The 16,384-nt window shown below is 25.9% G+C and overlaps 1 protein-coding gene across 1 annotated transcript in view; it reads left to right on the forward strand.

Annotated features, from left to right (window-relative positions):
* The window catches only part of LOC105359453 (uncharacterized), a 114,186-nt gene that overhangs the window by 41,093 nt on the left and 56,709 nt on the right, over positions 1 to 16,384 (forward strand). The gene's annotated exons all lie outside the window — the stretch shown is intronic.

A 16,384-nucleotide genomic window follows, 5' to 3' on the forward strand; every position in this document is an offset into this window, starting at 1 on the left:
AATAATTATTACTTTAACTTAACGTGAACATTAATTTGAAGTGATTCAAAAGATACATTTTCATCTTTAATCTAAGATTATGAAATTTACTCACTGGAGAATATCCGTTCAACTACAGCTAATAATATTTATTATATTGATTTATAAATAATATTGGAATAATTAAAAAAACATTTTTTAAATAAATATTTTTTAAATAAACACTTACGAGATACATATTTTAAAATAGTTAATGGAATTATTTATAAAATTATTAAAAGAAAATTTTTATTATTTAAAATTTTTCGAGTAAGCTCATTAATCTCATCCACCAGTAGACAATAACAAAATTAATTTAATATCCCTTTTAATCGGGACTTTTATTCTATATACGTTTAATAAAAATAAAAATACTAGGATGGGCGGAACATGAATTCATTAGTTGTCTTAAGTTTGTTGCCAATGCAAAGTAAAATTCTCTTACTTATATGCTATTGAAGAGTTGTCCGTAACTATTGAAATTGAAAATAACACTGACAAATAAATTGCCATATCTTATTTTGAAATATTATTTTTAAGGTAATTTGTGAAATTCTTATTTAAAAGAGAATCGATTAATGAAGTAACCTCTTTTCCCCCTTGTTTCAATGACGTTGAGCAGTATAAGTTTCGAAAATTACGCAAGAAGCTTCGCTCTCGTGTCAAACGCCCACGAGTGCGTTTTCTCATTAAAGCAAAATCCAGGAATTCGTAGTCTGGATGCTTAAAATTTGTGCATCTCATTTAGTTATGAGTCCCATGGCTCGCAATAAGTTTAATTTAATTTAATACTTTGTACGGGCGAAAATGATAAATGAATCTGTCGTGCAGGCTTACAGTATTTAAGAATGCAGAACGAAAAATTTTCATAAATTCGGAAGGGATAAATAAATATTACTATAAGTATTATCATTTCACGTTAGTTAAGGAAAAATTAATAGAAATAATTTTTTTTTAAATTATGTATAGAAATATATTTAAAAAAAAAAAAGAAAAAAAAAAAAAAAAAAAAAAAAAGGAAATTACCATTTGTTTAAAAAGTACGATAGTCAAATGATAGTAAGTATTATGAAAAAAAAAAAGAATTCTAATTGGAGAAAAAAAATCTTTTTCTTAATTAATTGTTAATTCTTAATTAGATCATTTTTAGTATAATTTCAAATAAAATACGAAATAATATAATTGAGGTGTGACGCGGCTGTTTGCTTTTAACTAAAATTAATAATATTATAGGCAAATTATCAATGGTTTTATATATTCAAAATGATAATTATGAAAAAATATGAATAAAGATTATCCTAATATTTTTTGAGATATATATTAGCTTAAATTAAAAATATTCGAGAAAATACGTATATAAAATATATTATTATATGAAATGTATTATTGAAATTTTTAATATCTAAAATAGTAAGGATTAAGATTTTATAGTGTTTCCTAGGATAATAATCAATCAGTTTACATAGAATGTCAATCAATATACATAAAGTTCGCAAATTCAAAAAACGATTTTTTTTTTTAAAATACAAAAGAAATTTTATTTTTTAATACGGGGGGGGGTGGGAATACATTTTTAAATAAACAACTTTCAACATTTACATGCAGTGACATTAATGTTTTCGCTGTTTATATTAATGAATATTAATTTTCACATTTGGTTACTTTAGCTAAATACATATTTATGTAATATCCGTTTAAAAGCAATTATTTAGAAGCATTGAATATGGGATTTTATCTATGAAATAAAACATTTTTTTTTACGATAACAAAATTGCTCTGTTTATATATACTATACCTATACCTCCGTAAGTGTTAAGAAAACCCAAGATCAAATGTTCATCTTGATGGACTCGATTTAATCTTTATTTATTAAATTCTTAGAGTTTGTATGTTCTGGCAATATAGTCATTTAATTACGGATGTAGTTAACGTTAGTTCAGTTTTATTAATTCAGTTGAGTCTAGCTTGTGAATACTCCTCCATGCCTTATTTTTTTTTGCCGTTGTTATGATCTCTCAATTATTAACCAGTCCTTTGTCCATTGTTCTATTATTAAATCTGGATATATTTCAAATTCACTTATTCTTCATCAGTGCTGAGCCATTCTATGAAAGTCGATCTTGAGATGAGAAAAGAAGCAGATACATTACAACACATACAAGATACAAGCAGATACACCCTCTTTATATTTAATGAAATTAACGAATAAAATATCTTTCACTAATTACATTATGCTGAATAAATGTTTCTTATTATATTTTTTACTTTATTGTTATTAGCTAACACGTGTCCTAATTAATATCAATCTATATTTAAAATTGGAATTTAGTTTTTGCTCTTACCTGTCAGCTCGGTCGTCGGCTTATAGTAATGCGCTGTTATTACTTTGGGCAAGTATTGACGCGACTTCCGAGCTACAGGATCGCGACGTCGACTGGCTGAGGTGTCATCCTCTTTTAAAACACTCCGGGACTCGGTACAATTTAAAAACTTGTGAAAGTGAATTGACGATATTCTGTTGGTTTTAATAAATATTACGCAAGTTTTTTACTTTAAAACTTCAGCATGTATGCAGGTGCTTTGAAATCCATAAGAGCCGAATACTATTTTTTAATTGAAAGAATAAATTTTAGAATTTTACGACACGCCATTTCAAGAATATTTCATTACATTTTTAAAGCCATCCAATTAAAATGATTAAAGTCCGATGGTAGCAAAGGTCGTTCTCTCAGGTCAAGTACAACTAGTTCGAAAATACCAATTATTTTCAAATCACCTTGAAAGTACTTGATTATTATTTCATTTTAAATTTATCCATTTTTATTAATTATATTCGCACAAGTATTATTTTGCTATAAAATGAATTAATCATAGCTCTGAATATAGTGTGTATATATATATATATATATATATATATATATTATCATTATCATTATAATAATGATATTATCATATTTTATATGTAACGAGAACATGAAAGTATAAATTATCTATTTCAAAGATTATGTGGATTTCAAACTTGTGATCCAAATACTTATAGATTCGTTGAGGATCTTGATAAATACGACAAGTGCGTACATACGTGGTCCGAAAGGAAAGAATATTTGCTCGTGAAAATAACAAATCATTATTTGCAGTTATAGAAGGTGAAGGTCTATTGTATAATATCCATAATTATACATAAGCTATAAATACAAATTTTTATTTCTGTATAAATATTACTCAAAGCTATGGGTATATACGTCACAAAAGGTGTACTTTCATTATGGCAGTCTGAACTTCTAAACAGTTTCAGTTATTATTCAAATTTCATCTGTTCATTTTTTATATATATTTTTTATATTGAAACTATATTTTAAATTCTTCATTAAGGAAAAGAGTTATTTTTGTTATGAATATTAAAAATTTGACGACTTGTAATTTTATTTGCCCTCAACATTTTTTTTTTTTTTTTTTTTTTTTTTTTTTTATTTCTCTCCTTAGAGGCGAGAATTGTATTATATATTCTAAAAATTTATCTTTATACGCTCCAGTATAATATTTAACAATATTTTCAAATATTTCTATTTCATTATAATTTACTGTCTAAAAATTATAATTTATCAACTATTAAATAAATTTAATTAAAGTCGGTAAAATATCAACGAGTTTTTAACGAATTCTTAGTTAGCAATTAATAAATTTTTAAATAAATTGTCAACATTTCAAATTATTATTAAGAATTTAATATGACTTTTAGATATGAAATTTAAATTCGTATTAGGATAATAAGATTGCTATTTGTTTTTGAGCAGATGATTATTAAATTTTAAAAAATCTATATTATGTATATTATATATTATTTTTTAAATAGTTTTTAAACAAATAAAATTGATGTAAATGTAAAGTATAATTATATAATGGAATAATCTTCATTTTGTTTATTTTATATATTAGTCGGATAAAAGTTTCATAGTGTACGTAATTGTACATATTAAATGTCGTTAGTATAATGAATTCCTGTCATTCTTGAAAATCAGAATAGAATGGACGTGTAAAAGAAAAAAATAAGGCTTTCTATATATATATTTAGTTTTTAAATTAATTTCTTATTCATTGCACCATTCCGTAATTTTTTTTTTTTTTTTTTACGTTATGTTAATTTTCCATACCTAGCGCTCATGCATACGTCAGATTAAAGTTAAAGTAGTGTATTTAAACTATTATTACTTGATGTATTATTTTATCATACTCGATTTTAATGGGTAATGATATTTATTAACAAGCTTACCTAAATATTGCATAAACTTTTGTTAATGCAAACACTTTGACGTTGTTATATACAATGCACTTTTGTACTTAATCTTTGAGAAGGATAGTATGCGGTAATGTGTCCGTATTTTATGTAACTAGAATATTTGAGGTAACTATACTCCGTATACAAGAGTAAGGAATAAGTAAATTTCAGTTTAAAGTACAGCGATTCCTCTCACAATTAATATCATTAATTAAAAATTTGATTATTTACTCTAGTCCGGATCTAGTCTAGCCAGTTACTTTCTGATATGAATAAGAAGTCAAAGCTACTTCCAATATATCAGCTGTGAATAATATCTTTATAATTAATTTCAAATTTATTAATTTAAAAAGTGCAGTAAATAATTTAATAATCTATTAATAAGTTGTTAGTTGAAAAAAATATCGTTTCTCTTTCGCGTCGTTAATCGTTGAAAACTATAAAGACATCGTTGATATAAAGGAAGACTTTATATATATAAAGTACATAAACCGTCATAAGGAATTGTAAGGTAATTTTATATATGTATACAAGCAATGTATATGAAAGTAAAAATATATATCTGAAACATTAGCCAAGCGCCATTATTACATTTTTAATTGTATTATTTTTATTCGATTAAGAGCGTAAGTGATATCGTTAGTTATGTTATATTTTGAGAAAATAGCAATCAATATTTTATCAAATTTCCTTTAAATATTTATTAGAAAATATTACTCTGAAAGATAATTTTTGTGAAAGCACAAATTATATACATCTATATCTAAACGCATATTATGAAATACAAAAGGAATAAAAATTGTATAAAGAAAATTTAGTGCAGATCTATTTTATCTTTATTTACGTTTGAAAAAAAAAATTCGACCAATACATGAATATTTATGAAAAGTTAATCTAATTAAACCTGGAATGTATGTACAATATTTTTCTCACTTTAAAAGAAATATACCGATTAATTTTTTCCGTAAGCTAAGTTTTATTTGCGAATATTTCAAAAAGAAAACATGTTTTTGAGAACAAAGTTCTTGGCATAATTTTAATCGTAATAGAAATGTAAGATATTATCAGTTAACAGGCACAACAATAAAGATCAGCTAAGTGCACTTGCGAATGAAATAATGGGTACTGAAATCGCGCTTGTACTCACCAATTTTCTTGAATTACATTGATTTATTTTTAAACATGCTTTATAGGAATATGCTTTATTTATTTAATAAAAATTGAAAACGCCTAATGAATACTTTACATATTATTAATGTTATTTAAAAATTAGACTTTTTTACGGTATGATGAAGGCCAATTTGTCATTGTCTCATTATCGCGATTCTTTGAAAGAAAACATTTTTATAATACAAGAGAATATATTTTTGTTTTATTCACTTGCCTCAATGTAATTGTTGTACCTAAATTAATTATACCGCCATAAGCTTCATTTATTCACATCGGGCGTCATTTAAATATCATTTTGTATAATCCTTGAAACGGTACAATATGAATATTAATTTTTTTTTTTATAACTTAAATAACAAGAAGCTTGAAGAGAACTTACAAAGTGAACGTAAGAAGACTATATTTTTTTAAGTAATAAATAAATCTAATAGTGGTCATAAATTTCAGACCCTTTCACTTACATGTGGTGGATCACTGAATAAATAAATAAAGTGATTAGACTATCAGACAATGTAAGTAAAATAAACAAATAAATAGTTCAATTAATGTTGCATCGTTAAATAAAAAACAATCTCTTGATCTTCGATGGAAGTATCTGAAAATTCATAAATCAACAACAAGTGAACAAATCCTTGTTTACGTTGGTTGATGGGGGGGGGGGGATAGAGTTCGGTATCGCATCTATCGAATAAAGTCCTAATCGCACCTCCCTCGGTAAAATATCCGACGAGATGGCCACTGTAAAATAAAGACAAAAAGAGCGGACGCATTAAATGCAGAGCTCGGTGAGGCTCATCCGAGTGCGTACGATTTTATCCAAAGTAGCCGGCGAATCGCCGTTACTTTTTGGTCGGAATTGCCAATGGCGCCACGGCACGCGGCCTCCGGGGGCGGTACTTATTGATCTCTCCCCCGCGAGTCCCATAAGGAGGAGAGGGTCGACGAGAATGACGGCGACGTACGTGGGGCTGCGCGCGTCGCCGGCCGCTCGCTTTGAAATTGGCGCCTAATGAGCTTGACGCATGCGCCTGGACTGTCTGCCGGAGTCCACATCCTCGTCCAAGCACTTCAACGGCTAACGTCTACGCGTTGAATATGCCTTGCAGGGGTTAGGCAAGGAGCTCGGTCGAGGCGAATTCTGCTCGATCATCCGAGACATGTTGCCACGACTAAGCCCCATTCAACTTGGCTGTATTCTCGTCCCGGGGCGATAGTAATCGGGCAAAACGGAAAAATCGATAATAGCATTTACCCGATTCCCCTTTCGTATGTCTTGTTTGTTAGACTTGAGGCCGGAATGAAATCTTACGGACCGTTAAGTATATTTTATTTATTAATTTCGACCATTCGTTACTATATAACTTCTATAATCGAATAAGCTCAATTTTCTTAAATATAGACGTAAATTTGCTCAAATAATTTCTTCTTGTCTCCACAAATATGCTTTTCCTTATTTTCGGAAATTATTTTGGAAATAATACATAAGCTTGATAGACGTTATTATTGTTTTTCAAACTTTATAGTATCAATGTGCGGAAATTAAGGAATTGTGAAATTTTTAATTCGTTAATTTTATTTATATCTACTTATTCAATTGCATCTGATACATTTTTCTTATGCCGTATGGTTATTGTATTAAATAAGTACAAAGCAAAATTGTATTGGTAATCATCAAGTCTTTATGAATTCTTATTGCAATATAACGATATATTATTTTAGTTTTGATATTAGTTTATTCAAATTCAAATGTATGCAAAATTAAAATTTGACAATTTAAGATGTAAACTGAACACACTGAATGAAAATATTATTTGATTATAAGTTAGAATTTATCTCTGTAGTGACGATTGGGCATTTTATTATATACTTAAAGCAAAATAAAAAAAAGAAAGTATTTTTAATATTAAGAATCTAAGGTAAAACTAAAATTTAAATATTAAATAATTCAAATGTGAGTTTGTATTAGTCGGAATCTAATAATTTGCTGGATAATTTTTTTGTTTTTTTTTTTTAATTACAATAATATACTAATAGAAAAATTATTTTAATTTCTTTTCAATGTTCTGAAAGTTAATTTATTTTTGCAAACATAAGCATATGATTAATTTTAATATGTTTGAAACACAATCTTACAACCTTTATTTATCTTATTTTACCGCAAAGATGTAGATGTCAAATATATACATTTTTTGATATACATATTTATGTTTCATTCGTTAAACTTGACTTTCAGTATAGTTGATTTATTGTTGCAGAGCATCTCTTTAAAATTGAATGATCAATTCTTAATGTTTCTGATGAAATTTATTTTTGTTTGCTTTTGTGCCTAATTATATAATAATGCATTAATAATATTAACTTACCTCATTGTTCCGATGGAAATTTATTTCTTTATCAAAATCAATTGTTATAAATTATCTAGAATTTAATCGTTTGTATGCTTAATCGTGAGTCTTATTTTTTCTAATCGAATTTGAAAAATTATTAGAAATGAACATCTAATAATTATTTAACACATAGGAAACATTCATGAGGTATGCACAAAAATTCATGGAAATTCTGATAAAAGAATTTCTTTATATTAATAAATATTCGAGCGAAATCAATTTAAGTATTTATTTAAAACATAAACGATGATTGAAAATTATAAAGTTATATATTTGTTCTAAAAAAAAATGTTTATATAATTAATAATAATACATTGGGTGATATACAAATTAATATTTACATACATACCCCATCCCTTCAATTTGTGTATCAATTTACTTTTTATTGAGCTTATTTAAAATATTTTGCTATTTATTTACAAGAAAATCAAGTGTCATATAAAGTGTTATCCTGTATATGTGAGCTGCTATTATTAGGATTAATTAATTAAAATCTGTGTGTCAACGTCAATATAATATTTTACGTTTCAAATTAAAAGTAATTGAAACTTGTTTAATTATTTTAAAATAAATAACACAAATAAATTATTAATATAGCTTTTATATTCGTTTATTTCGTATTCTTATATTAAAAAAATAGCACTAGTTTTATTATTATAATTATTATTCGTGCCTTTTTTTATCAAGAATTAATTCTCAAGATCACTTTACAAATTTAATTTTAAAATAGAATAAATAAAAATAATTAGTTCAGAAATTTAAATTCAGTCAAGTGCTTTGAATATGTGTTGATTAATTTGTCAATAATTTATTATTTGCATAGATATAGGATTTTCAAATATTATGTGACTACGTTTTACGATTTTTTTTTTTTTTTTTTTTTTTGGAGCATAGGAGAAACTCTTTAATATAATTTATTTTCTATTAGTTTTTATGCTTCATATGTTCAACCTATCAAGATTTAAAAAAAAAACCATTAGAATCTTAAATTAAAATTTGTACTATTATTCATTCATACTGAAATCTATTATTGATAAAGTGATTTTTCAAAGATAAATTTAAAGAAATCGTATTTCCTACTGGCATTTAAAAACGGTGTATTTTCGTGGTATGTGTGTAAATAGCTTTATCTTATCATGGGAATATTTCTTAAGAAAATATGGCTTTATATCGTGGTTACAAAAGTAGTCATATTTAGTTCAAGGAAAAATGTATGAAAAATATCTTTTTTTCGCAATGCAGGTAAGCAATATTTATAGAAATTGGTGTTTCGATATCGATTTGCATTAGAAAATAAGTTTCCAGAATAATGTATATCACGTATATCTGCTTGTAACTATCGAGACTAATTGATTATAATAAATTTTATAGTAAGACTGTGAAGCTATATATACATTACTTTGATATTATCTTGATAATAGATTTGGTAATGGACCACTTATTTTTTATATTTGTTTTTATAAATTTAAATCTAATCTTTCCTAATAAATATCCTGAAAACATAAAAAAAAATCTCTTCGGCATTTTAAGCCGAATTAAAGTTTATTTCCTCATAAATCACAAATAAACTGTTGCGTACGAACTGATTTGATAAACTAGCTTCAGTGAAGGTCGAATTATTACTTGCCTGCAAAATATATAGAAATATGGAAAATCAAAAGAGCAGAGGGGAAAATGAAATTACTCCCTTTATCGTCATGCTAAATATAAAGATAATTTAAAAAAAAAAGAAACTAACGCTTTTTACAATAAGTGATACATCTAAGGTTCATCTACCAAAGCTTTGCCATAAAACAATTTTAAATTTTACGCTTTTTTGGTAGTGAAGATGAAGTTGCGTGTTCCCGTGAGTTGAGAGTCTTTACTGATATAGTGACATTTCAAACTTCTTTATTCGTTTATATGATATCTTTCACGTTTGACAATAATTTATCATTTTTTCTTTTGCTCGTGCACACGATCCCAGATAAAAATTTTAGAATCGCGTGATATTAACATTGAATTGCATTTAGGTAAGGCAATACCCGCACAAACGCATTTTGTAACAAACTAAATAGGAATGTCAAGTCTCGTGTATAAATTTGATAAAAAAAGTAATTACAACTATTTATAATCTAAATTCAACGTATAAAACATTAATCGTCCAATTTGTGAATTCATTATGTTTAACTGTCAAATATCGTTTTCATAGTTTTGAGAAAATTTATTTAGAGTTTTAAAAAACTACTTATTATATAATGTCATTTGTTTTGTATATGTAGGATATTAATAATGATAATTAGTTATTTTAAGGTAATGAAATTTTCAATATAATTAATTACAATTCAATCAGTACTTAATTATATGTATAAAGTTATTTGCTTGAAAAATGTTCGATTTACTTTTTTGAGATGGATGTTTCAATAACATAAACTAAAATACATGAAAATGTTCAGTGCTTCAATTGAAATATTAGTAATATTATACGGTAGTTATTTATAGCTCACATACTTAATTTTGCTTTTACAGATATTTAATAAATTCTTTCGTGTCATATTTAAATAATGTATTTTAATAAATATTGGTAAAATTGTAAGTGAAAGAAAGACATAAGAGTCATATGATTTTTAAATTATTGCATAATCTAATATAAAAAAATAAAATAAATACGGATAAAATTTATGGATAGTAATACTAGCCAAGTTTTGTCGAAACTGCAAAAACATGTGCTTTCCATGTATAATTATCTCATTTTTTATTTTACTCTCTTAAAAACGGTACAAATTTTATTTCTTCCTACAAATTTCATTTAAATAATCAAATATTTCATTTATCTTTTGCATTTTCTTTCTTTTCTTTATTTAGTGTTAATATTATGAATATCACTGTTTTATATTATTGCAGTGTTATTATCTTAAAAGCACTGCTTTGAACAGATGTAATCCGTAGAATAAATAATAATTAAGTTAAAATATACAAATAGGTGATAGTCATTAATCAACTTGCAGTCAAATTATATTTATGTAAACATATAATATAGACAATAGATTTTCAGAGCAAATGTATAATTATAAATAATACTGCTATAAATCATAATAATTTTACATAACATTAACAATTTCAAAAGTTACTTTTGAAATTGCAATACCACAAATTTTCAAATAAAATTTTTTATACATATAGTCATTTAAATGGTGAAAATGTGGTTCTTTGTACAATAACGAATAAATTTTTAAATATGCTATTGTAAGGGGAATTGCATAAGTAAACTAAATGCACATTAATAACTGGGATATACGCTTATCAAAGAAACTTAAAAGCTCGTACAATTTATTGGTCATATTTAGAAAAGTTAGAATTTCAAGGACAATCCTTGCTCACTGCCAAGCGTAGACAAATTTTTATATAATTTTGCGATATGTACAGACGAATTATTACAATAATTCTACAAAATACTTTTTGCTACTATGGATGCATCAAATATTTTCAAAGTATTTCATTTTACTTAAAAATTATTTTTTATTTCTCGTTTTATGTTTAAATGTTATTATGTATAATTAAAAGGTTCTATGTAATTATTAGTTTACTTTAACCTTACAGCATTCGAATATTTTATTTTATTTTATTATTAATGACTGCAATTCTTACACATTGCAATTGAACTTTACTTAATTACTATTTAGTGACTTTTCATAGAAATATTGCTTTTAATTTGGTATCGAATTTTATTTATGATTTGAACTAATAATAATTGATTGCAATATTATTGTAAGCGTACATATATATATATTACTAGTACTATCACTTCTACTACTACTACTACTATTACTACTATTACTACTACTAGTACTACTACCACTACTACTACTACTACTACTACTACTACTACTACTACTACTACTACTAATACTACTACTACTAATAATAATACTACTACTACTACTAATACTAAATCATGTAATTTTAACAATAAATTTTTTTGATAGGATTTGACTTTTAAACACAAATATTTCACAATTACTTTATACAACTTTAATTGTAAATAGCTATAAAATATCAACGTAAATAATAAAGTAGAGTTTAATTTTATATATTAGATATATACCTAATCAATAAATTTTGTTATTTTATATCAAAATATTCGAGCACTATTGATATGAATATTTATTGAAAGAGTACAGATTTTGTTAAGGATGAATTATTTCATGTCAGTGTTATATATCGAAGAAAACAATGATGTGGTTGTTTACATATAGATGAGAATTTAAAGAAATTCCTTTTTTGATTTTCTGATATTTGATCTTGTGAATATATACTTTATAATTTACTACTTTTCATAATAACCAACCATTGTTTAAAATCTAACTTAATCTTATCTTTCTTACTCTTGCCAGGTTTTAAACTACTTTACGTTTTAACAACACATTGACTATTATCATTATTTAGATCATTAATCATATCATTAATGGAAATATTAGCATTTGTATGGTGTATGTATTGTAATAAAGTCTTTATGTGGTAAAATTATGTAATCGTTTACATAAGTTTTTAATATTTTGCTTTGTTATAATAAATTATAACAAGTAATTTCGTAAGTTAATATTGCAGTTATTTGTTTTTTTCTTTAAGTAGCATTGTTGAAAGATAAAAAGTGGAAAGAATTAAACTTAATTAAAGTCATTGGATAAATGTATATACGTTATATTGTTTATTTAATAATAAGCTAAGTATTCAAGCCTTAATACACAATTTTGAAATGTATTCTACTTGAAAAATTGGACGTGTCAGTACAAATACACGTTGACTTCACTTTTCCCTTCACGTCGACGTTGAAAAGAAATGTCCATCAATTTCCAAATGGTATTGCAATACAGTCCAACCACAATATGCCGAGTACAATACAGTTAAAACTGTGAATGCAAGGTTGAAAAAGATATCGGCATTGTTAACCAAGATGTAAATTCATTATCAGATATTCAGGAATCGAGTCTAAATTTCGAAAAGAAGTTATCAAAAAAATGGAAGGACAGAAAATGAAAGAGATGAAGGAGATGAAAAAGCCAATTCATCAAGCGCTCGGCGTTTTCTCATAATGCCGTGCCAACTTGATTTTCTACAATTTTTTTTATGCGCCACGATGCGTCGCACATATTATAAAAATGCCTATCAGTTTCATAAAGGGCTGGGAAATAAAAGCGCGAAGAAAATAGACGAAGAGTAGAAGATAGGTGTATTTGTGTATTATGTGTAAATTATGTTAAAGAATGAAACATAAAAATGTTTAAAAATAAAAATGTGTTAAATTAACTATTAAAATTAATTTTTAAACATAAAAATGTGTTAAAGTAACTACTATTGCGTAATTGTGTTGCACCGTCAATGAATAGGTTGGTAGTGCCGATTTCATACATTGTTTCTTGCTATATTTTGCTCAACTTCACATCTTAAATATCCGCTTCAGAGACTTTGAATTTATTATTATTATTATTATTATTTTATTTTATTTTTTTTATTGAAATCTTATTTTATAATAAGAACCGCTTCTATTTATTATATTCGACGTTGAAAGATAACAATAGATAATGAGTATAGATCTTTAAAAGTAACATTTAATATAAAATTAGAGAAGTAAATATTTTTTTGTTAGGAGTGATATATTTTAAGTTACTTTGAAATACGACTATTTGCACTTTGTACTGTAATATTAACACGTAAAATGCGAGAATATCTTATTCATGCTTTTATTACGAAAGCTTGAGTGCTCGAATTTAAATCTGCTTTTCTGTACTTCCTGTTTTGACATTATTGGATGAACACATGTTTTATGATATAAATACAAAACGTAACATTAAATTCAAATGCCATTAAAAATAATTTATGTAATCATAAATCCCATCCCACGCAATTACAACGAATATTATTAACCATTTGAATTATCCGACGTTTGTACAATATAAAATACATTAATGCTGTATCAGCGTTTTCTTCTAATTTCTGTTTAATCAAGACTCCTTCCACAACTACTCACTTCTCTTTTAATTCCATCCTTACTGTAGTTTTCTATCTATTGATAATCAAAATCTGAAAGGGCAGCGCCCTTTATCATTATATATTAGGAAATATTTAAGTAGAATGTACAGTTCTAACTGCACTTTATAAACATAATTCTAATCTTACCTAATGGCTTTATTAATTTTATTTCGTAACAATATTCGTTGATTCAAATTTATATAAGGAGATGTAAAATTGTTTTAAGTTACAATAACATTAATTGAACTATTATCCTTCATGAATGATAGAAAGCTTTTAATATTATGGAAGGAAAATAGTTTAAAAAGTTACTATTTTCTATGAATGTGTATTACTACAAATTAGTATTGTTGGAAATGCATACAAAATTATTATATAAAATTACTTATACATTACAGTAGTTAGTGGAATGCAGCAAAATAAAAATGATTTCTTAATGTTATTCGTGCATCGAGCGATTTGGAAAAACGATCGCCGACTGTGATACTCCTTTTCAAGTCGCGTATTTATGATAGTCGTGGTGCTTTCAGCATCTAAACGCTGAAATTGAAATCACGTGCACGTAGGGCGAATGAGCGGGGGTGGGTGGAGGGGTGTGAAGAGGGGGGCCAGGGAGAAAGATAGGTCTGCAGGAACAGAGGGAAGCGGCGAAAGAGAGCAGCTCCGATCGATAAAATATCCTGCGAAATATTTTCCTGGGCGCCTATGGGAGATTGGGAAGAAGGAGCCTTGCAAAACATTAGCGACACACATTAAAATCGAATGATCAAGGGGCCGCTTTATTATAGCTATGCAGGCCAATTAATTAAAGACACATCATTCATAAATGCAACGTGCAAATGGAATCTGATTAATTTTGCGGGATCGATGGATGGCGAATTTATATGATAATATTCAAGTAGGTGGTGGGTGAATAGTCGCCCCCTTAAATTGGCTGCGTCTTCGATTAGTCGATACGATACTCAATTGTACATATTTGTTTCTGGCATGTTCGGAAAATGGCTTGTGTGGAAATAAATTGATCTCCTTAATAATGGGATTACCCATGTCGGCTAAATTGTAATTTCGTTACTGTGAATTATTGCTCGCTATACGTGCTCGAGTGTTAGATCTTTATTTTCGCTAAGTTTAAAGAAACTTTAAGTTTAAAAAAAAAAACAACAATTTTCTTCAATAAGGAAAGTACTGTTATTGATGTAAGAGATTTAAATATTGAAAAATTAAAGGAATTGAACGGTTTTTTCTTTTAAGTATGGTAATAAATAGAATTAAAGAGAAATGCTGCTACGTTTGTTTAACATTTTCTAAATAAAATTTAACTTATGTGCCATTTTATACGTTATATTTCCATGACAAGTTATTATTAAATTTTTACTATGTAAGTTTTATTATAATAATTAACCGTAAAAGAATACATACTTTTAGAAAACATACTTGATATATCTGTAAATTATTAGATTATTTTGTCGACTCTATGATTTATATGTGTTTTTTTATTATTATTGTAAATGTCAATCATAAGTCATGTAACAGCTTCTTTGTACATTCGATTCATTTACAATTCATGGAATTCAGAATATTGGGATTATATACAAACGTATATATAAATATAGATGTTTATATAGTGAATTCGAGCATAAACCGCTAATCTTTTCTGCGATGTAAAAATCTAATAAAATCTTTAGATACGGCACGGATACTAAACTTTGAAAATTTAATATTTAAAAAATGTACAACGGTTGGTTTATAGAAAATATTCCGTACAGCCCGATATTTACTTTGTATAATATAATAAGATATGCATTGTTATTAAATTCGACATTGCGTAAAAGAGTTAAACGAAATTCAATTATCTAAAGTATAACCTTTTCTGATTCAATGGATTTTATTAATACGAATGAAATTTTTATTACAATTATTTTTGTTTTTTGTTTTCTTGTAATTTATGAACGAATTAATATTACTTGAAAGTATTATATAAAATCGACATGAATACTACTATTATGAAATTCTAGAATGGTTCTTTATTTGTAAAACAATCTATTTTTGTTTACTATTCTCAGAAAATTACAATTTATTTTCTAAAGAAGCAAATATTTTAAGAAATTTATTCCACAGCAATATCGTTATTTATATGTTTGTTTTGTTTAAAGTTTTTTATATAAAAAAAAAAAAAAAAAAAAAAAAAACAAAAAACCCACTAATAATCCGCCCTAATCGTATTTACAAAGTGTAATCCCGAATGAATTTTTTTTTTTGTAGTAAACTTAATATCATAATATAATAAAGAACATTTGATATATATTTAATAAATATTCATTAATTAAAGCTATTATTAATGAAATCATTAAAGATTATTATTATTATTATTATTATTGTTATTGTTATTGTTATTATTATTATTATTATTAATTGGTTAATCTAAAAATAATCTAGTTAAAAATAATCTAATTTAATTTATATATTACATATATTATTATATTTTAGATATTGTTTTTATTAATTTCTTGCCTTTTACAATCAA

Source organism: Ceratosolen solmsi, unplaced genomic scaffold (assembly GCF_000503995.2).
Source record: "Ceratosolen solmsi marchali unplaced genomic scaffold, CerSol_1.0 scaffold11, whole genome shotgun sequence".
Classification (NCBI taxonomy): domain Eukaryota; kingdom Metazoa; phylum Arthropoda; class Insecta; order Hymenoptera; family Agaonidae; genus Ceratosolen; species Ceratosolen solmsi.